At 36.5% G+C, this 24,602-nt stretch overlaps 1 long non-coding RNA gene across 1 annotated transcript in view; it reads right to left on the bottom strand.

Moving 5' to 3' along the window:
- Nucleotides 1–711: 711 nt before the first annotated feature.
- The window catches only part of LOC124781028, a 298,766-nt gene continuing 274,875 nt past the window's right edge, over nt 712–24,602 (bottom strand). The window contains exon 3 of the long non-coding RNA XR_007015950.1: nt 712–751. This is a non-coding gene — a long non-coding RNA (uncharacterized LOC124781028). The remainder of the gene's footprint in view (nt 752–24,602) is intronic.

Here is a 24,602-nt window from a genome sequence, read left to right as displayed (position 1 = left end):
AAAGCGAAACAAAAAAAACTCTATTGAAACAAACCTGAGCACATGACATAGTTAATGCTCAAAGTCTCATTAAGCCAGAATCGTGAGGAGAATAATAATAATAATATTGGGTCATGTCGTGTGTATCCGGAATCTATACTGTGACTGAAAGGAAAGTGAGGAATGCAACTAACGATGACAAACATCTTATTAATATTATCTCTCGAAGTGGCTTATTGCTTTCGTTGACATTTCTTACTTCCATCATTGCATGTATTCCAATATTCCTCTGAATACTGGCATATAAGTAACTACGGAAAAAGAAATATCGTTAAATACTGTAAAGAATTCTGAGGCAGGGCTATAAGGGTAAAACGATGAGAGAGAGAGACAGAGACAGATGGAAGAAAATAATACAATAATGAGAGAAGAAAAGACGTGCTTCAATGTTGGAGAATTAAAAAAAGTAAATTCCTATTATAGTTTCGACGTTACTGAGACGACAGCAAGTACAGTAAAATGTGGAGCAACTGTCGCTGTAAGAGAAAACCATACTGCAAAGAAATTCGTAAACGGTTTTGTTTTAAGGACATTTGAACTTATTTTACCAGAATGATCCGAACTTACATAACAATTGTGAACAGATGACTGGTGTTTGCTTTAGGGTGTGACAGACGGTAATCTGTTGCCAGAGGAGCTGGTGAAGGACACGGAGTGCGTCGTTCTCACGTTGCTGGCCCGGTAGCATTCTACACCACGTAGCAGCACACTTCTGGAACAGAACGTTATCACATGAGGAGCAACCAGTCATACATCTGGAGGAAAAGAAGAGAGGTTTGAATAATGAAAGATATCTTTTAAGCCACATGTATTGGAAATTAAAATGGTGGGTTTTATATTTGAAACAATGAGAGAAACTTGTCAATTATGTCGAAAGGAGTCTCTTTACTACACTGTTAAGTCCTGGAACATATAAACATGTTAAACCAATTATAGTATATTGGTAGTTTCTGAAAATATATTGCACAAACATTGAAAGCTGTATTGAAAATATTTTCCTATCATTATAAGAAACAGGGTCACGATCCACCACACATTATTACGAACAAACATTAAACTTATTAGACATGTTGTCGCAAATCAAGATAAGACATCACTTTTCATATTTTATTTTACTTCAAAATACTAAATGTTAACGGGAATCTACCAAAATTGCTAAATATTTCTTCTATAGTATGGTACCACAAATTGCCGGATTTTCCTGGTAGTTAAAAAAAAAAATACCCTCGCTATTATAATTAAAGCAAGCAGATCCGCGGTCTCATAGCGAATCTCAGATTCCACTGCATATTGTCAATGAAAGTAAACGAATACTAAGTTATCTGGAAAATGTACTGTAACAGTTTCTTGAAATAACAAACGCAACAACAGGTGAGTTTTATCTAATTTCAATACAGAAAACACTATTGCATTATCAGGACTTCTAGGTAGATAAAGCCTGAAGTAAACATTCCACTGCGGATTAAGGTTCGTGACTATATAGAAGTCACTAGAGTCAAGTAAGGTAGGAGAACAGTCTCAAAAAGCTGTCGCAATTATTGTGATTTGTGGTGCAAAAATTCCCTAATTTTGTGGCGATAAGTAAACGAGTATGTGTGAACTGGGCAATGATTATCCTTAAATAGTAATGAGAAAGAAAGTTATGAATACCAATAACCTTCACCAATGACTGCCATAACTTGAATTAGAACATGCTTTCGTTTCATTTTTTTTATTTTTTAAGTGGCCCCACAAATGTCTGAATTTGTAAGCTTTATTTTTGTTACCGCAGTTTTCGCTGTTAGGTCGTTGTCAAATATCAGGAATTACGCTCTAGAACAACACCACAGTTAAAATACTTACAAGGTTAGCTAACAATGGTATTAACAAATAGACGTGTTTAAATTTAAGTAAGTTCCGTCAACACACCGGTTCTGCAAATTACTCAGCGTCAAAAATAAGTAAATAAAACCTTAAACGAAGAAATTAATTTCAAGAAACACCATGAATTACGTTATTTTTTAAAAAAAAAGTCGGGGCACCTAACCGAATTTCCACATTGTAAGACCACAGTAATTTTTTATTTTAACATAAATATGGCCGTTTGATGGGATTTTACTGTTTACCTGCATACGGCTATACAGTCGAAGCTACGTTATGTTGAAGAGGACAATGTAAAACGATATTCTGAGCCAAGTTACAATAGCCAGAGCGAGAGGTTGTAACAAAAAAAGGAAAGCTTCTTAGCACTATTGACAGCATCACCATCTTTCACTGCGCGAAATATGAAGTTGATGCATGTAAACTTGAACCGGTTCTTGATACAAGTCTGAACTATAACGTTTATATGAAAAGTGAATGGCCTCAGAAAATAAAGGAAACCAGAGACACAAAGTACCTTTACTGGCCTTCAAAACGATCACCTTTGGCTTTAACAAATCGCTTGTAAAGGGGAAGTCGGCTTATAAAATTCAGTATTAAGACGATATTTATGGTGTTTTTCGACGGCAAGGACTTGATCCAGCATGAATTTCTTCCCAAGGGAGGTGCGGAAGGTGACGAACACTATGTCATTGTTGTTGGTCTCCAGATCGCACTGGTAGAACCAGGACCCATTTCCTGTAATGATGCGAATATCCAACAATGTGTGATCGTTGTGCTTCGAGTGTGTCAACAAGAAGCGTATGCTGACAGTTTCCAACAGCTTTACAACCAGTGACAGTATTGTACTGTAGCTAATGGTGATCTCCCGTAATGGCTGTCGAAACTTGTATTAGAATATCCTCTTACTTTGCATTCTTCAGTAGTGAATTTTTTCGACTGTGTAGCCATATCCAAGTGAAATGGAAAGAAGATAAGAATATCTAGGCAGACGAATATAGCTGTATATTTCAGTAGTGGATTGTTTCAGTTGTGTAGCCATATCCAAGTGAAATGGAAAGAAGATAAGGGTTTCTAGACAGAAGAATATAGCGTAATGTCAATAGCAGCAGAAAATGGTGTCACGGGAGTAGGATTCGTTATGAGGTGTAAGGTAGGATAGAGAATGAGCTACTGTTAACACTTCAGTGATAGTGTTGTTCTCAGCACATTCGACGCAAACCAACCCCGACAACGATAGTTCAGGTATACATTCCGACGTCTCAATCAGAAGACGAGGAGACAAATTATAGGATGACACTGAACAGGTATTAAAGTATGTGAAGGGAGACGATAATCAAATAATCATGGAGGATTGGACCGCGGAGAGAGAGAGAGAGAGAGAAAGAAAGAGTTACTATGGAATATTGGTCTGGCGGCAGGAAGGAGAAAAGAGAAAGGCTAATTGAGTTCTGCACTAAATTTCGGGAAGTGGATATTGTATTCAAGAATCACAAGAGGAGGTTTACTCGGAACGGACCCAGAGACACAGGAAGATTACATCATGGTCAGACAGACATACCGAAACCAGGGAGGATTGTTGTAAGGCGTATCCAGGAGCAGATATGGATTCAGATCACAATGTAATAATGATGAAGAATACACTGAAGTTTAAGACAATGATCCGGAAGAATCAGCATGAAAGGAAGTAGGATACAGATGTAATGAGAAATGAAGAGTTGCGTTTGAAGTTCTATAAGCATCTGGATACTGCAGTATAGAATCCCTTAGTAGACAGCTCAACTAAAGAGGACTGCACATGTCTTAAAAGGGAAGCTAGGAAGAAATATTGGGTAACCGATGAAATATTTCGATTTATCGACGAAAGAAGAAAGTACAGAAATGTTCAGGGAAAGACAAGGATACAGCAGTATAAATCACTTAGGGATGAAATAAACAGAATGTGCAGGACAGCCAAGACCAAATGGCTGCAGGAACAAATTGCTGCAGGAAAGATGTGAAGAAATCTCAAAAGAAATTATCGTCGGAAGGACTGCCTCATCGTACATAAAAGTGAAAACCACTTTCACTGAGATTAAAAGCAAGTGAGGTATCATAAAGAGTGCGATGTGTATTTCACTGTTAAACGCAGAAGAGAGAGTGAATATGTGGAAATAGTACACTGAAGGCCTCTATGAGGGGAAGACTTGTGTGATGAAGTGATATAAGAAGAAACAGGAGCCGACAGGGGAGATATAGGAGATCTAATTTATAATCAGAATTTAAAAGCGTTTTGTCAGTCTTAAGATCAGACAGCTCAGAAGGAATAGACAACATACCATCGTAATCTCTACTATAATTAAGGGATGCGTCACCAAAACGACTACCCACGTTGGTGTGTAGAAGGTATGAGTTTGGCGATATACCATCTGATTTTCGGAAGAACATCCTCTACACTATTTCTAAGAGTGCAAGAGTCAACAAGTTGCTGACAAGAATGATGTACGGAAAAGAAAATTTAGAATGTGTTCGTTGAGGATCAGTTTGGCTTTACCAGAAGGACAACTCTGACGTTGCTGTTAATAATGGAAAAGAGACTGACGAAAAATCAAGACACGTACATAGAATTTTTCGACCTGGAAAAACCGTTCTACAATATCAAATGGTGCAATGTGTTCTGAATTCTGAGAAAAATAGGAGAAAAGTGTTTGGAAAGACAGGTAATATACATTACGTACAAGAACCAAGGGGGAGCAAAAATACTGGAAGACTAAGAACCAAGTACTCTGATTAAAAATGGTGTAGGACAGGGATGTAGTCTTTCGCGCCGACTGTATTCGCTGAAGAATTGGTATCAAACTATTCCTCTCTGAGGCAACGGTTAACAGCATAAATACATTTGGAGTAACACATCAAAGAATCCTGTCTTCGTTTCTTACTTATTGCGGCTGGTTCGGATTCTGACCAACCTTGATGTAAGAAAGAACGCAGTCACACGTCACTCATGCCTTCACATGCGAAGAACAACTTAAACGCAGTCAGTCGACATACCTCTCATCCTGGTTCGTAGACACCGCGAAGTTACATTATTACTATTAATATAATGTTGCAGTCATTATTGTCATGCTGTATCCCTGTGTATAACAGGAAAAGGACCTAACATACAGCGCAACATAAATTACTCTGTGTTCTGCCTTTTCGCTGAAGTACTTAGCATAGAAAATGAGTAGCATTTTGGGAAAAAATCATAGCAGCTCTTGAATAATATGTGTACTTGCCGATCGGAACAATGATTAACAACTGTTCTTTTGGAATTCGGGAAAAATGTATTATCGTACTAAAATAGTGAGTTTCAAATATATGTGAATAAATAGTTGAGGAGTTGTTATTACATTTTATTAGACGTCGACTTGAGTACTAATCTCTTTGAGATGCCGCAAGATTAGTGCGAAATAAAATGTATACCTACTCCCGCTTCATAGATAATATAGTCGAGCTTAGCTATGAAATTGTTTCTAGAATGCTTTGGAACTGGTACCACGCAGCTTTCTTCTCTTGTATTTTGTAACTTGTAATTTTGGCATGATGCGAAGAAGTTTTCCTCGAATGAAAAATTTGTTTTCATTGTAAAATAATATGTTACCGTATTGGAAACTAATTGGTTTTAATGAATTCAACTATTCTGACTCTCGATAGACCGTGTAGGTACATTGCTTTCAATGAAGATTGTCTAGAGAATAATACATTTCCTACACACTACTGAGAAAAGGAAATATCTCTAGGTCAAACATATTGAAGGGAAAAATGTACTACCATACGACAATAGTGAGTTTCAAATACATTTGCTTAACACAAGGATATCTAATGCAGCGCGCACACAAGGCAATAATAAGTTACGTATGTGTCCTCGTTGTTAAAGAAATAAATGAAGAATTTGTAAAATAAAATGTGAAATAATCTGAGTGATAGAAAGATAAGGCTTTTGACAGAAATACCTGAAGATACGAGCGACTAATCAATGTAAGAATTCTGTATAGTAAGAAACGGTCTCTTTTCAGAAATTCAGCTTTGAATCAGTTGTGTTTTAGCAGCTTGAAAGATGAACTCTTTGGTGAACTTCTTTTTTACATTATTAGATTTTTACGTTATTTTACTTTCAATTGAGAAGCAAACATATATTTCATATATATAGATTACTGTCTGATACAAGTGCCCATTAATATGTAGATTACAGTAGTTTCAGATACTGCTGTAACTGTAGGAGAGCCACAAGCTATTCGTCATTACTTAGCCTATAAGAGTTATACGCTCTTTCTGTCTGAAAACAGTTTCGTTCCTCTAACTCGTTATTATTACTTTCTATTTGTCTAACAGTATTCAGCGGTGTGCCTACGTAGAATCCACTAAGAAATCAGAGCGAATGAAAAATGGGACAGTCCATGCAGACAAATGATTTCTTAGAAGCGAATCGGTGCTACACTAAAATAAACAGTACACTAATCAAAGTGCTAGGATACGTTTTGACTGGGTGAGAACCAGATTTCATACTTTTAAGTCTAGTTAGCACGCTGTTTCATTGCATCGTCAGTAGAAGCTATATTCTTGAGTGATCATTTTACAACGTTAAGGAAGGAGCTTCCGTTAGGGATGCTACACGCCTTATCAAAAGAGAAACGTACATATTTTACTCTAGACTCTTTTGTTGCTTCATCAGAGTCAACGTATCTCAGCATTACAGTCCACTCTGACTTTCTGCACCACCTTCTCTAGTTAGCTTCAGTTGTGTGCTGGAAGTTACTACACATATTCATCCACTCTTTCGTGGCTATTCTTATAAAGTGGATTCAAACATTGTAATCATTCCTGTATGTATTATTTAACATTTCTTCAGAATCGAAAATTGTATTGTCTACACGTCTACAAGATTCCTAGAGTTGAAAGAAATATAATTCCGCTAATTTCAATAAGATACCAATATAAAAGCGAGAGACATTTCTCAGCTTTAAAAAGTTTACTTCACGATAATGCTGTAAATAGTTTTCGATCTGGGAAATGATCAGGTGTTTAGTAATAGGTAAAAGTGAAGGTAAATACCGAATCATATGAACAATAATGCGAATAAATGTTGTGACTGCAAGAAAGAAAAGAGAGTGTAATTAGTACCATATGTATTTCAGCCACACAATCTCCTTACGCCCGGTAACACATTTTCTTTTGTAACCTGACACATTATTTCTAATCCGTGCTAAGAAAGTTATGACTCCTGTGTGAGGAGAGAGCATACGATTTGCCGCAGCTTTATTTGCCACTGTCAGACATCCAGATATAAAACTGCAATGGCATGTGTCTGACAATGTTTTCAACCATTACATTCATTGTCTTTCGCCAAGGGGAAATAAGCCGGAGTGCGAATATGACATTTCTTTCCTTGAGATTTCTTATTGGTGTGAGCGGGGAATTTTTAATTATTAAACAATGTCATAACATTCCAGAACCAGTTACTTCTGTTGTTAGAATCTTCGGAAGAAACTTCGTTCAAATGAAAAGTATTGGAAATAGCACAGAAAATTTGAATAGGCCTGTACTCAGCGTGACAAAAGCAAAGAAAAAAAATACATAATACAGTAACTTAAATGCAAGGTGTTAATAAGGAAATGTAGATACTTCAAGATGTTGTTCAGTGGAGAAAGTTTTCTACATACAGCACAAATTGTCGGGGATGTTTGTCACTGCACATGTATAAAAAGAGAAAATGAACAAAATGTTGAAACAGATGAAGGTGGTTTCAAAATAGATGAAAACGTACAACATCACCTAGGAAGAAAGTTTACAGACACACAGAAAGAAAGGAATAATGGTTTGAAAAGACGCGCTTCTGTGAACGTCTAATCTTCCTTGCAGAATGTTTAATGGAAGCACAATAATTTTCTAATGCATATCAAGCACTACCTCCATCAAAGTACTCTAGAGACCGTTCATCGTCTCAGAATAACCCCATTTGCAGGTCCCTTCTTAGTGACGACAGTCTTTTTTGCAGCTCTTGCGGCTAGCGCTTTAATTTCTTGTAATTTTTTTTTCCTTTAGCATTTACGCTGGGAACAGAAAGTAGTCGTGCTGGACCCAGAGGAAGGTCACGTACGCGTCTCACATGTGGTCATTTTGCAAACACATTTTGTGACACATTTTTCTATAATTATAATTTCCAAACTTTACCCATAATATCTTGAAGTGTTCCAACACGTTGTCTTGAAATGTTCCAACAAGTTACATTACTTCTTAGCGTAACGGTTACAAATTTAGTCAAAGTGATGGAATAGGACAGCCTTACTCTCTTTTGGTATCATTTCGTGGTAAGAACATGAATAGTGCTATCACCTTTCTCAGTAGACTCTTGATGGTATCTTCGTGTCTGATGTCTGCCATTTGTCAATCAAAAATTAATTCAGATACGTAATTCGGAAAATACTCGGTATCTTTGTTATGAATCATCACTTGCGTGCCATGAAGAGCTTCTTTCGGTTATAAAGGAAAGCAAAAGCTCCTTGTTCACCCCCCCCCCCCTCCCCCTCCGCCTCCTCCCACATTTGTGGGGTGTAGCGAATTTCAAATTCTTATATACGAGCGAGGAAGAAAGCTATTTCTTCCCCAGTGGTTGTCATTACATTAAAAACTTACGTCTTGGACGCTGCAAATATGACTTAATATTTTGCTCAATGCAAGTCGTAATTTTGGTATAATATCCTAGTTCTTCTTCTTTCGTATGCGCCGCTATGGACTATGGGTAAGAGTATTTCATCTGTTTATCCTTTATTTTCTTCCACACTTCGCTCATCATTTTTCGATGTTTCTCTCTTCGTTTTTCTCTTAGTGTCTCAAGTCTACCTCTTGAATTTTTCATGCAAATCTCAAGATTCCTGTAATTTCTTTCTGAGCCCTAGTCGTTCCTCAATACCATGTGGTAGGATATTATTATTATTATTATTATTATTATTATTTCTTTACTTTCTCAGACGTTAAGTCTGGCTAAAAATGGAAAGTGAAGCGGACCTTGATCAAGCGTCACTTCCTATTAACTGTACGGTATGTGTTATATTGCATTTAGGAACTTTCGGGTAATTGAACATGTCTCAATAATTACGGATTTCTGTAGTTGTATATATATGTTTGGATGTAGCTGTATTGCATTGATGTACTGGTGGATATTGTGTGGTATGACTCCTGTAGTTGATAGTATAATTGGTATGATGTCAACTTTACCCTGATGCCACATGTCTTTGACTTCCTCAGCCAGTTGGATGTATTTTTCAATTTTTTCTCCTTTTTTTTGTATATTTGTTGTATTGGGTATGGATATTTCGATTAGTTGTGTTAATTTCTTCTTTTTATTGGTGAGTATGATGTCAGGTTTGTTATGTGGCGTTGTTTTATCTGTTATAATGATTCTGTTCCAGTAAAATTTGTATTCATCATTCTCCAATACATTTTGTGGTGCATACTTGTATGCAGGAACGTGTTGTTTTAAAAGTTTATGTTGATGTATTATTTTTGCGACATTGTCATGTCTTCTGTGGTATTCTGTATTTGCTAGTATTGTACATCCGCTTGTGATGTGATCTACAGTTTCTATTTGTTGTTTACAAAGTCTGCATTTATCTGTTGTGGTATTGGGATCTTTAATAATATGCTTGCTGTAATACCTGGTGTTTATTGTTTGATCCTGTATTGCAATCATGAATCCTTCTGTCTCACTGTATATATTGCCTTTTCTTAGCCATGTGTTGGATGCGTCTTGATCGATGTGTGGCTGTGTTAGATGATACGAGTGCTTGCCATGAAGTGTTTTCTTTTTCCAATTTACTTTCTTCGTATCTGTTGATGTTGTGTGATCTAAAGGGTTGTAGAAGTGGTTATGAAATTGCAGTGGTGTAGCCGATGTATTTATATGAGTGATTGCCTTGTGTATTTTGCTAGTTTCTGCTCGTTCTAGAAAGAATTTTCTTAAATTGTCTACCTGTCCATAATGTAGGTTTTTTATGTCGATAAATCCCCTTCCTCCTTCCTTTCTGCTTAATGTGAATCTTTCTGTTGCTGAATGTATGTGATGTATTCTATATTTGTGGCATTGTGATCGTGTAAGTGTATTGAGTGCTTCTAGGTCTGTGTTACTCCATTTCACTACTCCAAATGAGTAGGTCAATATTGGTATGGCATAAGTATTTATAGCTTTTGTCTTGTTTCTTGCTGTCAGTTCTGTTTTCAGTATTTTTGTTAGTCTTTGTCTATATTTTTCTTTTAGTTCTTCTTTAATATTTGTATTATCTATTCCTATTTTTTGTCTGTATCCTAGATATTTATAGGCATCCGTTTTTTCCATCGCTTGTATGCAGTCGCTTTGGTTATCCAATATGTAATCTTCTTGTTTAGTGTGTTTTCCCTTGACTATGCTATTTTTCTTACATTTGTCTGTTCCAAAAGCCATACTTATATCATTGCTGAATCCTTCTGTTATCTTTAGTAATTGGTTGAGTTGTTGATTTGTTGCCGCCAGTAGTTTTAGATCATCCATGTATAGCAAATGTGTGATTCTGTGTGGGTATGTTCCAGTAATATTGTATCCATAATTTGTATTATTTAGCATGTTGGATAGTGGGTTCAGAGCAAGGCAGAACCAGAAAGGACTTAATGAGTCTCCTTGGTATATTCCACGCTTAATCTGTATTGGCTGTGATGTGATATTATTTAAATTTGTTTGGATATTAAGTGTGGTTTTCCCATTTTTCATTATTATGTTTAGGAACTGTATCAATTTAGGATCTACTTTGTATATTTCCAATATTTGTAGTAACCATGAGTGGGGTACACTATCAAAAGCTTTTTGGTAATCAATGTATGCGTAGTGTAGCGACCTTTGTTTAGTTTTAGCTTGATATGTCACCTCTGCATCTATTATCAGTTGCTCTTTACATCCTCGTGCTCCTTTGCAACAGCCTTTTTGTTCTTCATTTATAATTTTGTTCTATGTTGTATGTGTCATTAATTTCTGTTTAATGACTGAAGTTAATATTTTGTATATTGTTGGTAGGCATGTTATGGGGCGATATTTATCTGGGTTCGCTGTGTCTACTTGATCTTTATGTTTCAGATAAGTTATTCCATGTGTACGTGTATCAGGGAACGTGTATGGGTCTGCAACGTAACTGTTAAATAATTTAGTTAGATGTGAATGTGTTGAGGTGAAATTCTTTAACCAGAAATTTGCTATTTTATCATTTCCAGGGGCTTTCCAATTGTGAGTAGAATTAATTGCTTGGGTGACTTCATGTTACAAAATTATCACTTCAGGCATTTGTGGTATCATCTTGTATGTGTCTGTTTCTGCTTGTATCCACCGTGCATGCCTGTTATGTTGTACCGGGTTTGACCATATGTTGCTCCAGAAGTGTTCCATGTCTGTTATGTTTGGTGGATTGTTTATTTTAATGTGTGTGTTATCTATTGTCTGGTAAAATTTCTTTTGGTTTGTGTTGAATGTTTGGTTTTGTTTCCTTCTATTTTCACTTTTTTTGTATCTTCTGAGTCGTTTGGCTAATGCTTGTAATTTCTGCTTCTTTTCGTCTCTGTATTTGTGTCTTTGTATTCTATATATGTTAGCAGAAATTTTTCTTCTATATCTAACATCTGTGTCACTTCGTGTTCAATTTGTTATTATTATTATTATGTTCTTATTATTATTATTATTTTACGTCTTGTTCTTCTAAACGTCTTACGATCATTTTGTACAGATCATAGAGCAAATAATTGTAGAGTTTCGGTGATAAAATCGAAGACGAATGTTATTAATACTTGGAATTTTGGTCATTCTCAACAATTTGAACTCCATTACAACACTTAAGTTTTTTTATTTCTTATTTGTGACTATGTGACGATCAAATCGTGACAACAATTTTGAATTTGTGCACTTCGTCAGACTGATGGCTGATGGGATTGAGACTACTGATCCAATTTGTCATGCAAGAATTAATTAAGTACCTTCAAAGTTCTTTTGCACACACCTCATTCTGAGTTTATTTTAGGGGTAGCACATGGATCTTCCAATTAATATACATACAGTAAACAGTTTCTCGTCAACGATTTATGAAATTGTCATATGTTTTTGGACTCGCTTGTCGCCTTACATATGAAGTTTTTGTTGGGAGAGTGGTGAACTTAAACTCTGATTTCGATACCTCTACGTCAGTGGATTGCAAGCTAAACGCTCATATTCGTTTTTAATTAGGGACTGCTTACTTGCACCAGCTCGTAGAATGAAATTTTTGAGGTCAGTTAACAGAACCGCTTTCATTTAGCATTCATAAGAATTAAGAATTCGGCCAGTTACTCTTGTCGTCTCATAACACTAGGATTTAACGAGTTGCAACAAAAATAAAATTACCGATAAACATAATATGAAAATTGGGGACCGCAGTGTAGATAAAATGATGGAATTGTGATACCTTCGAAGCAAAATAACACACGACGGACGAACAAAGGATAACATAAAAAGGAGATTATGAAAGGTAAGGAGGACATTCCTGGCCAAAAGAAGCCTACAAATACCAAACATCCGTCTTAATTTGAGAAAGAAATTTCTGAGAGTGTACGTTTGGAGCAGCGTATGGGACTGAATTATGGTCTGTAAGAAAACCAGAAAGAAAGAATAGAAGCGTTGAAGATGTGGTGATGTAAAAGGATATTGAAAATTGGTCAAACTTATTGCGACAAGAAGTGAAGAGTAATCTGCAGAATCGGAGAGGGGAGGAACATGTAGAAAACACTGATAAGAGGAAAGGAAGGGTGACAGGAAGTGTGTCAAAACATCAGGGAACATCATACGTGGGGTAATTACCACATTCCTTCAGACAACAATAAAAAAAATCTGTTAGTAGAGCCAAGATGGCCAGTAAAATTAAAGCACAAGTTTGAACTTCTGTGCCAGTTGTTTGGGAGAGACAGTTTCCGGAAAATGTATTCAACAACACTTCAGATGTTACGCCATTGGAAAATGGATTGTTGTCGTTGTCCATACTCCGTAACAGAAAATCAGGACCTGCAACAATCACGTGATAGTGGTCTCCAACTGTTACTCTTAGCCTTGTTAGGATGTTTACCTGTCTAAAGAAATATGGCACATATTAAAATATGAAACAACATTTTTAGCGTTTCAACTTACGGTAAATAAGAATTTTTGAATGAAGTTTTTCTTTTGGGAACTGTAGGAATTAGTTTAGATGCACGTACCATGTTTCTTTAATGACTTAGTAGGTCAGTTCACGGACTCCTTCCCGTTAGCGTATATTGAATCAGTCACACAAATGGCTAGTAACAAACGGAAGAAACAACTTACTTTTAAGAGGATATCATTAATTATGAAGGAGTCTGTAAACAACAAACTAGAATAAATTGTTAGAATCAGCGAAGATTGAAATCAGTTCTTATAATTCTTCGATTTTAGCAACATCAGATCCTTGTTCACTCATTTCGTAAGTAAAATAGGTACACTAAATTTCAGTGTCATTTTATATCTGGAAGAGCGAGAGTAAGTTCAAATTCTCATATAGCGAGCGTGCGCTGTAGATTCGGTGGCTTTTGTAGGTGAATACGAGGTTATTTCCCTGCCTGATAGGCCACATCTGTCTTGTATCAAATCGTTCGTTTTTATTCCCACTACACCGCCGTGGTACGCTGAAAGCAGTTATCTTTGACTCCCTGTTTTTTATACTGAAAACACTAACAGTGGCCATTCTGCTAATGATCCGCATTTACTGTATTAAAAACAGAAGCATAGTTAGTCTTACTTTCTGCGTGAACACTTAAGCAGTTACAGATGTTTCTTCAAAAATAGTGACTTGTATGTTTAACTCATGAGGTACGCTTAGTTCCAAATATTTTTGATATATCCTTGACTACTAACTATATTTTTCATGTGATGTGACTTACTTTGCTTCTATCCCTCTTCCAGTGTAGATACATCGCCACGTATTACCTTCTTGGTTTAAGAGATAATGTTTCCACCAGTTCGCTTTTGCTTCTAATTACAGGTAGGCTGTGTGATGTTAAGTGGAAAATTTTGGTTGCAGGAGTGATTATGAATATTATTTTTTCTTCTACAAAATACTACTTTAGACTTACGCTAGACACATAATTGGTTTAGACCTAAAATTTGACGCCTCTCTGTGGTCACTTATAAAAGTAATTGTGCTAAAAGATCTTTCATTTCATAATACTAATTATTGTTTTTCACGAACTGATATTTTGGACTAACCTTACAAAAATTCTTTACTCTTTTAGGTTACTGCATTAGTGACTGTTAAATTAGGTATTAAAATATTTGTACGCTAGAAGGTATGTCAAATGATGGTTCCAGGTTTCCTTTTACTAACGTGTGTTTCAGTAAGGTATGAATAAATAAAAATTGTAGAAGATACTTCTGCCACATTCGGACGATTATGAAAAATAAACTGTACCTCCAACTATTTATTAAGATAATGTTTATTTGAAGTTAGACATTTTTATATTTTATACGACTCTAAGAAACGTGACTCCACGTGTCTATGATAGGATTAGTTACGATTAATGTTTCTTGTAACAATTGTTCTAATCAGACCTAGCCCAAGCTATTTGATCATTAGGAACCGCGTGTCGTATGAGACACAGAATGGAATTGTAAATGTCATATAAATTATAGATATAGAATATGTCAAGCGTTCTAAATTCTGTACTTCACACCAAAAAAAATGCAATGAGGGATGTAGTACTGATTCTTATCACGGAAACTACACAACATAAGAACTAGTGTAGAATAATGTCCTCTTTTGATCCTGCCATCCTGCTTGGATTTTCTATCAATTTCGCTGGCAGTTCCAGAAGATCACCGAGGCGATACGGATAAAATATAATAACGGATACCATCTCTTTCTCTATTCACTACAGAGAATTGTGTTTGAGAGAGAAGGATCCAAATAGTAAGAAATTAATTTGTTATAAAAATTTTGTTTATTATTTTTATCACTGGTTCTTTTGTTATTTGCAGTGGCATTTCTCTACTGTATGCCTTAGAGAAATTTATTTTGAACAATGTCATGTTTCTTGCTCCTGACACATAATGTCCAATGGACAAAAGACATTTTATGAGGAACTATTAATTCGTGTGAAAAAGTCTCAAACGACATTTTTCTATGTTACAGATGTTATCACATTTCAACGATTCCTCATTAGAAAATAAGAAACGCATACTGTGGTAACTACGAAAAATAATCCGAAAATCTGGAAGACCACTTGGCCACAAATCAATGATTTCAAGGTACGTTGTTTCTATCAGACAAAAATTTCTACATAGTAGCAGAATTTGTATTGAATCTATGCTTTCTTTCACCTTAGTCACATAGCGTGTTAATAGAACCCACTACAGTACTCCTTCCTCTTCGATTGCTGTTTTCAACGTAATGATGACAATGTTAAACCGGTAGTAAATATCAAATTTAAGCTGCTGTCTTAGAGTTACTTATTACAATAAAAGAAAGAATTTCGAGTATCATATATTGAGCTGTAATGTTAATATTTCGTAATATTTTCATTGTAATTCATGATGAGCGTAAGCATAAAAACTTAGATATTACATTAATCTGGAATCTATTCTTATCTCAATAGACACAAATGACTTCTGAAAAGCAAGTAAATAAATATAAAAGAGAATTATATACGAGGCAGTTTGAGGGTTCCAAATCAAGGAATTAACGATCTGAAACCGTTGATAGCCACATTTTAAGAGAACAGGACCATGTGGCATATTATATGTAATACATAATCGAATAAAAGAACAGTATTGTGAAAAAAGATAGTAATAATTCAGCTGAAACTATCCTGAGGAAGGCCGATACTGTCGTCGGAAAATGAAAAGTGAACACAAACATTGGAGCATAATACTACAACAGCAGAAAGTGAAATCAAAATCCATGCCTAAGGAAGAACATAGAATTATATTGATGTATCAGTGTAAGAGGCATCACTCTGAAAGACAAAAGTTTGCTTGAGTATGTTGTCTATGAGCTACATATTGCTATTTCATTCAATATACACAATAATGACTGTATCATCAGAAACCTGTGATAGTACACAAGCAGAAATAAACAATTGATATTACTCCAGTCTGTATTACATTTGTCCAACGTGACACAGCTCATGTTGTAAGTGTCTTGGATTTTACAGATAATGATTTACAAATCATTTCATCTATGTAGACATAAATACTGACTGTCGATTCTCTCTTCGTGTCTAAATGAGGTAACTTCCACATTAAGTTTCGAGTATAATGAACAGTTCAAAATGCACAGACCTTGATAATCTATTAATGTTATACCTAATGAATACGTCTATTAAATAATCTTGTCTTCATAATTTTTTGTAACATTATTCTCTTCTGTGACTTCTCGGTGTCTCAACTTTCTGTAAATGTTAACCGAAAAAGTTGTGATGCTGACAGTCTTCCTGATATAATTACCAAAGAAATGGAAATATATCCTTCAAGAACAAGCGACTTGAATTTAGTAACACTTGATCCCTAAGAATGTTTTCGTAATTTATGCTACTGAAGCAAATGTTTCCTACATAGTATTTTGAAGAACGTGTAATTATTATTACTTGGTGATAATATTTAGATGTAAACACGGGTCTTAAATAGTGTCTACAAAATTTCTGCTTGAAAAGAATTTCACAAATGTACGTTCGTGCAGTATAAACGTGAGTTGTGAAGACCAAAATAAAATCGAGAATAACGAGGAAACAATAATAAATACGAAGCATACCTTTTGTCCATGCGTAGACGATGCAGGCAGGACATGCAATGTTAATGCTTCCAAATGCAATATCTTAGAATGCAGTCAGATTGAAACTCAAGGAAAGTCTATTGTGCTCATATGTAGAAAGAAACATCGATAGTACACAAACGAACTGTCCATTTGTGTTTATTACTGCTTCTTACGTGCAGAAAAAAAGTGCTGAACTTTTATTGATGAAAGCGATACTCGTTTTTTTCATTATGCTAATTAATAATGAAATTAATGAGTATTTAGTATAGGTAACGGTTAAAAGACGTAACGCAAGAACGAATACAATTGAAACTGAGCGTTACCATATAATCTGTTCCGCTGACGGGCACTATAGTCATTATTACTACCCACTGTGCATATTGGCCTGCGCAGACAGTGTTTATTAATGTGAAGGGAAACATCATGGTGTGTAAGATCAGAGTGAATCTTAACTGTACATCGCCTTTTAAATGAGGTGCCCTTAACTTACAGAATTTAATGAATAAGTACTGTGTTACTTTACTGCAGGATGTAAAACAGCGAATTCCAGTTACGTTCAAGCCGCTTCCAGCGTAAAGTCTGATGCAAATCCACTGTGCACTTGATTTTTACCCTACAGTTAATTATTTAAACGTAAACATAAAGTGAAAATATAAGGAAATAAAATTACGTTAAATAATATCTTATATGATATTTCGATACATTGTTCTGTTAGTTGCATTTCATATCCAGATTCTAATTGGTTCATATTTGTTGGTGTTTCAGAATTAATGGAAGGCGAGGGACTACTTTCCTCTCACCGCGCACTGCATAGATCCGTCAAACAACGGTAGCAAATCAGCTGGTGCAAATTAGTTTTTGCTGCAAAGTATATCTCATTCTTTATAGATTTCACCTGCATTATATGATTATTTTGCCTGAGTTTACATGTCTCAAACCACACTGTGCACAGTAAATAAAGACTGGAAACCTGTATCAGGATCCAATAATCTTAATGTTCTGTGCACCAAATGCAATTGCCCCGCTGCTTTATTTCAACATTACGAATAGTTTCTTTTTGTAAACAATCAAGAAATAAACATTTTGCTTATACGCTTCATGTACCGTGTTTTACTCAAGTATTCTAGAGAACACGAATGCTTTAGTTGTTAAAAGTGTTGGGATAGAGATAATTTGCCAGTCTCTATTTTACACGCAGCATTATTTTACAAAAGTATTGTCTTCAGTGAATAAGAAAAATCCAGTAGCAATATTTCACACGTATTGCTTTTATTTCGCATGATAATTTCGAACTTTGATTTGAATGTGTAATATATTTCAGTCTACTTTATTTCACGGCAGTATTTAAATGACTCATGCTACCAGCAAACAAAATAGTAAAGTACAGAGGAGGACCCTATATCCAGTGAAGGAATAACCATGTTAATTGCCACGGTAATTCTTAAACATTCCAGCTAGAAATTAAGAGTAACCAGAGTTAAGTTTTCTCAGGAAATACGTTGTACAGCATCAAAATTCAAGAACAAAAATTTTACGAGGGACAGACATTGCTACTCAACTATTACATTCGTCAGTGATTCGTTCGATGACAAATGAAACTACCATTCAGAAATAGCAAGGAACCCATAAACAAAATTGAGGTTTCCAATACAGCTTTCGGAAATTTTCATCATTTGCCAGTAATATTGTCAGCAATGCAACATACACAAAGCGAAATTCGTTCTTTACAGTACGCTGATTTGCCATTAAGACGAAAGCAGCCGTTCTGTCTTTGTGTCCTCTCCGTGACAACACATCGACATTTTTTCTGCCAGTTCGGCTAGATGACCAGACTTTCCATTATATTAAAAGTTTTACTACACATCTATAGTGCTATATTAAAATTAACTTCCTAAATCGCGGACAGGAAAAAGAATTTAACAGCCGGGAAAATTACTTTCAAGAATATGAAGTGGACTAATATTTAACGTTAAAAATATGGTGTGAACATACAGGTGTGAAACTCAACACACGATTAACGTCACAAACATTACTAACAATAAACTGCAGTGTAATGGGTTCGCATTGCTAAAGTCCCACGCGGCGAACAATTAACAAATTTCGTCCTGTCTCCCTTATGCGTAGATAATGCGTAGGAACAGGCGGCATCCTTTTGGAAGGCAGTCTTTTGTTTTCCAGACTGACACCTATCTGCAAGTATAATTCCTCCGCTAATTGAGGAAGAATCACAAACGCCGCGCGCAGTTGTATTTACCGTGGCTGCGCGGGCACATTTGGGACCATTAGAGCGCGCTGTGAAGGCCGGAATTAATACGAAGCGGGCGTGACGGGCCGCATGTGTGCCCGTAGACTCTGCCGGCGAACCATGCCTCACGGGCCCGGGAAAATATAAAGCGCCACAATATTACAGCCAGAGTCAGCGTGATTTCTACGTGTGTAATTCTAATGAGCGGGCGTATGAATACTGTGCGTTAGTTCGTAGAATTCTGTAGGTCACAGCGGTCCTCCTCGTCTATGGACAGAGCTACTGCACTGAAGATCAAAGGTTTTGAGAAAAAAAAAGGTTTACAGTCCTACAATCTCTATTATCCATCAAGCGACCGGGAAATAGAAACTGGCGAAAAAATTACCAGTATGTTAAAGAAAAACGGAGGGCAAACACCGTAAATTTTACTTTGGCTAATGGAAACTGTAAAGAGAGTTAACTGCACAGAATCTTTAGAAGAGCAGTAACATGATTTACCCCAATTACTTACATTTGAGTACCAGATAAAAATTCCACAAAACTACAAATGTGTGCTGATGAAATCTTCTCAGGCTTCCATCCGGGTAGCTGCGTCGAGTATACGCAGCTACCCGGATGGAAGCCCGAGAAGATTTCATCAACAGTATACACCGGGAAGGCCTACATTCACATAAAAATGTCTGCTCTTCCATTGTTTAATTCTTTTTAACGAGTTACCGCATGGTGCCACTTACGTCACTGTTACAGGCTTTTGGTATTTTCGAGCGACCATAGCATCATGTCATATAACGATAGTAGTTGGAGGAAACAATAAAAAAAATACGGTAGGATCTCAATAAACTTAATGCACTGTTCTGTGCTACCATGCTTGGCGACAGTTTCGGAAATAATTGGAAATGATAAGATAGCGAACCGACCAAGCAAAGTATGTATTCAGAGTCGAGATCTAATAGTGAAAATTGGTTTAAAGTGGCAAAAGAAATCGTACATCAGTGTATTCGTGAGGAGAAGATTAAGTCGTGGTGTACTGTACTCCTCCTCACATCATTGTGGGAGAGTCTCTGTAGAATTTGGAAGGCTTGGAGAGGAAACTTAGCTAGCTGCAGCTTGAATTTGCTGTATTGAAGTAGCGTACTTGGAAATGCGAAAGCCAAGTATAGTAGTCGAACTTCTGGTACGATAAACAGTTTGAAATTGTCACAAATTTTAAACGCGTCACATACTTGCCAAAGACCAATAACATCTCATTTCAGTAGGATAAAAGTTTTCATTTATCTCTTGATTACAGTTTTGGAGTTCATGGTCAGTCTTAGTGTGCAGGGATGCTTCGCTCATCACATACTAGAGAAACTAGTTCGACAACTGCGGAAAATTTGAGACAGAATGTTAACCTCCGTCATGAAACAGTAATAAACATTTACAATCTAAGCTGATGATAAAAATCTAATAGAATGTACAAAGAATTATTTGTATCAAAGTACTATAGGCCAATTCATTCCTTCCACCCCTGATAATAGTCAACAGATACAGTATCAACATTGGACAAGGCACTGCCATACCAGTGAAGCACCTTCAACATTACATCTAATTTCCGTCATTTCATTTCACTTTAATTTTGAGTGAAACCACAGTGTATAAAATCAGTTAAACAGCACTAGCTTTATCAGCTGGAAAGGAAAACACTGTCGCGGCATGAAATCTAGCGCATTTCCATCGGAGCACATATCTGAGCAACGTACAATAGTTCTGTGTCATAACTAGCTCATTTCATATTGGCTCCCAATAATCCAGAATTCCGTGAAATATCAAATCGAGTCCCGAACTGAAATATGAGAACTTATTCTAAAAAGGATAAAAAATATTTAAACAATGAAACAGGTGAAGAGATGTTAGGCATGCAATGTCAGTCATCATTTGCAGCAGAAGGCAATAATTGTTAATAGTTACATTCTTGTGCTGGTTTCAGAGCAGTGATGAAGCACTTATCAACGGAACAGGGAGAAAATTTGGGGGTTCGTTTTCAGATGTAGCAAGTTGTAATGCTTTTGGTACCCCTACAATAGAGCGAATTTATTCATGCAGTAAAAGTGGTCTTGGAAGGTAGTACTTATTGAGGAAGGATTGGTTCCTCAGCGGTGCCGTTAGGAACAGTTTCTCTTGAATCTTTTATAGATTGGACGGTTTACAACGTCGCTAACGCACATACAGTGGAAACAGAGCAAACTATTTTGAATATACGATTTTAACCTTTTTTTTAAATTTCTGTCTGGTAGAACAGACGCAACTTTTTTTTCATTTCTAAACCTAGTCTACAGTGAATGGCGTTGTATTTACATTGCTTGCCTGTATTACATGTATACTCTGAGCAGTCGGACAAGTGCATAGTTTTCTGTCCATCATTGATACAAAATTTAGAAATTTGTAGAGGTGAAAAATATTAACGTCACAGTACTAATAATATACTGCTATCCAGAGAAAAAATTAAAGTGGGTATGACACGAATATGCATTCATACATACAAAGTTTGATGATTTCTTAAGGTGAAACGTTATAGACTGCTGCTGAAGACGCAAGGAAATCAAAATTAAGCATAGTTGATATGTGCTGGTGCTCATAAATTCCGTTCAAATTTATGAATTTTAGATGTATTACCCACATTTCAGTTGATTACAAGCAAATAATTTTTAAACTTAATTCTAACTTACGAATTGTCGGTATGAGTACAATTTTTTCCCTTGTTTCATGAATCCTGCAATAATATTGGATCAAAATTCACGTCATGCCCACTATGATTTCTGGTCTGGATAGCAGTATATTAGTAGTACTGTGACGTTAATATTTTTCACCTTTACAAGTTTCTAAATGATCTGTCAGCTATGGATATAAATTATGCACTAGTCCGAGTGCTCAGAGTATACATGCAATAGAGGCAAGCAATATAAATACAATGCCATTCACAGTACATTCAGCTGAGATAGAAAAAAAACTGCGACTGTTCTAACAGACAAAAATTCTAAAAAGTTTTGAAATCGTAAATTTTAAATCATTTGCCTGGTTGCCACTGTACGTGCGTTAGCGATGTTTTAAACTGTATAATGTACAAGAGATTCATGAGTTTTGGGAGAAACTATTCCCAACGGCCCCGCGGAGGAACCAACCAGTCACAACCACTTTTACGGCATGAATAAACTCGCTGTATTCTAGGGGGTACCAAAAGAATTACAGTTTACTGCATATCGGAAAACGAACCCTCAAATTTTCTCCCTATTTCGTTAATAAGTGCTTAATCACTACTCTGAAACCAGCACAGGAATGTAAGTATTAACAATTATTGCCTTCTGTTGCAAACGATGAATAACATGCTACACCTAACATGTGTTCGTATATAGCTGCCTGTTATATAACTTAGCTCGCCCATGAAATGCCCAACGAAATACGTTCATTGGTTCCACTGTGACTGAGGGTCACCTAGACGTATGCAGTATTCAGTTCAAGAAATCACGTGTTTTTTCAGGCCAATTTTCTTTCAACATTTCAAATATACAACGAGATAGTATAAAGATAACGCTGTGTTAAAATTTTTGCGGTGTCTACAAAAAGTCTACAAAAAATGAAGAAGTGTTTGCAAAGTGTCGCGAGGTATTTTGTTATTTTACTGGAATGACGTTATCATCCAAAACATCACATTTAGCCTGTAAAAGGACTAATTTTTTTATATTAAATTTTGCAAATAGTTGTCTGAAGTTGCCTGCTAAGTAGAGTGTATGTTAATACACAGACTCTGTTTGGTATTTGTTCTTGTATAGAACGTTTCATTCATGAAGCTAATACAAAAATCTTTATACTAAGATTATAGAAAGCTCAAACTACTGTGAACGTGTGACAAATGAATGACACGAATATTCACAAAACGCAGGGTAGATAGCAGGACCTGATTTATGAGTGTATTTAGTCATTACTTTCCGACTACTTCCTTCAGGTTGAGCGCACCCCTACAGTTCCAAATATTTGGCCACTAAACAACAACTACAGAAGGCATAATTTTTTTTTTTTTTTTTGCTTTACACGCTGCTTCGGAAGTATATACTCCCGGCAACGCCGCAGTTCTGTTTTCAAATTTCATGCTCCTAACACTCTGGGGCTGTTACAAATCTTGTTCATGCACGGCAAGAAATAACTGCGCTATTTCTAATTTTTATAATTTACTGGCATCTCAGTAGCAACATGCTGAGGAATTTCTAATTACAAGCCGAATGCAGATACACCTAAGTTTTCGTCACACGTAAGCCATCGTCTTCCTGAACACGAAAACATCACTCCGGTTGTGTTAAGAGCAATGGGGTATAATTCAGAAAGTGGTTCCTCTGCATATGGGAAGGTGACCACGTGTGACCTAAAGAAGGAAACAAAAAAAAAAAAAAGAAAACATTCACACACGATGAGATAGGTCTAAGGTACACACAGAAAGAAAAGCGCAGCTTTCGCTATGTACTCGGATTGCAACATAAGGTTAACGGAGTGTATAATATTGCGCAGGTCCCGTTTGACAAGACGAACAAAACAGGGTTATGTGGCAGGAACCGCGTCCATTACTTGATTGTTTGAAGAAGTACATGTAACGATTTTCGGCTGTGCAGCCCATGCCATAACAGTTATGAAACGGGCGTAATTTTAGTCGATGGCAAACTCGCGAGCCGATCGTATCTTGGTGCTATCGGTACGACAGCAATTTGCCGAGAGTCTCTGCGGGCCGCCGCTTCCCCGGTAAACACTCAATTTTTAGTGCATGCGCTCCGCGAGTTTTATGAGCGCGTCAAATGTAACGTACTTCCCGGCTAATGCGCCACCAAGACGCGCCGTCACGCTTAAAAATATAAAATCAATCTGCAGGATGGAGCGATACCATTACTGTAAGTGCCCCAGCGCGGTGGACTCCAGCTTTATCGCGGGAGCTGCGCTCAGCCAGCCTTCAATAGCGGGAAAAATGGGGAAAAGGGGACAAAAAATTTTGTATTATGGGGAAAGTCTCAAATATTTCAATCCATTTGCAGTCAGTAGTTCAACTTGATGGTCTTACGAATCTATACTCGCTTCTGTCGAGCGAGAGATATCTCCGTAGAAAATCTTTTCCTTATCGAAGTGGCTGAGGAAAGACATTTTAATTCTGAGAATCGCAGGTATGTGAGACTGAATACTACCTCTGCGCATTCGAGTCATGAGTCGTGCTGAAAACAGTGCCGAAGGAAATGGTCATATCCTTAATTCCTAAGTGCTTTTTGTGTCAGTGTATTTTTAATCTAAAATATTGGATTCCTCCGAAATCTGTGTTTTATGCGACGTGCAGATAGTTAATATAAGGGAAATCCCTATGTTCTCCATTATTTCCTACAATATTTGTACGATCGTTGTAACTACGAGGGGCCTGCATCTCGTGGTCGTGCGGTAGAGTTCTCGCTTCCCACGCCCTGGTTCTCGGGTTCGATTGCCGGCGGGGTCAGGGATTTTCTCTGCCTCGTGATGGCTGGGTGTTGTGTGATGTGCTTAGGTTAGTTAGGTTTAAGTAGTTCTAAGTTGTAGGGGACTGATGACCATAGATGTTAAGTCCCACAGTGCTCAGAGCCATTTGAAGCATTTTT

The sequence above is a fragment of the Schistocerca piceifrons genome, chromosome 1 (assembly GCF_021461385.2).
Source record: "Schistocerca piceifrons isolate TAMUIC-IGC-003096 chromosome 1, iqSchPice1.1, whole genome shotgun sequence".
NCBI classification, from domain to species: Eukaryota; Metazoa; Arthropoda; class Insecta; order Orthoptera; family Acrididae; genus Schistocerca; species Schistocerca piceifrons.
This window is presented reverse-complemented; position numbering and strand designations above follow the sequence as displayed.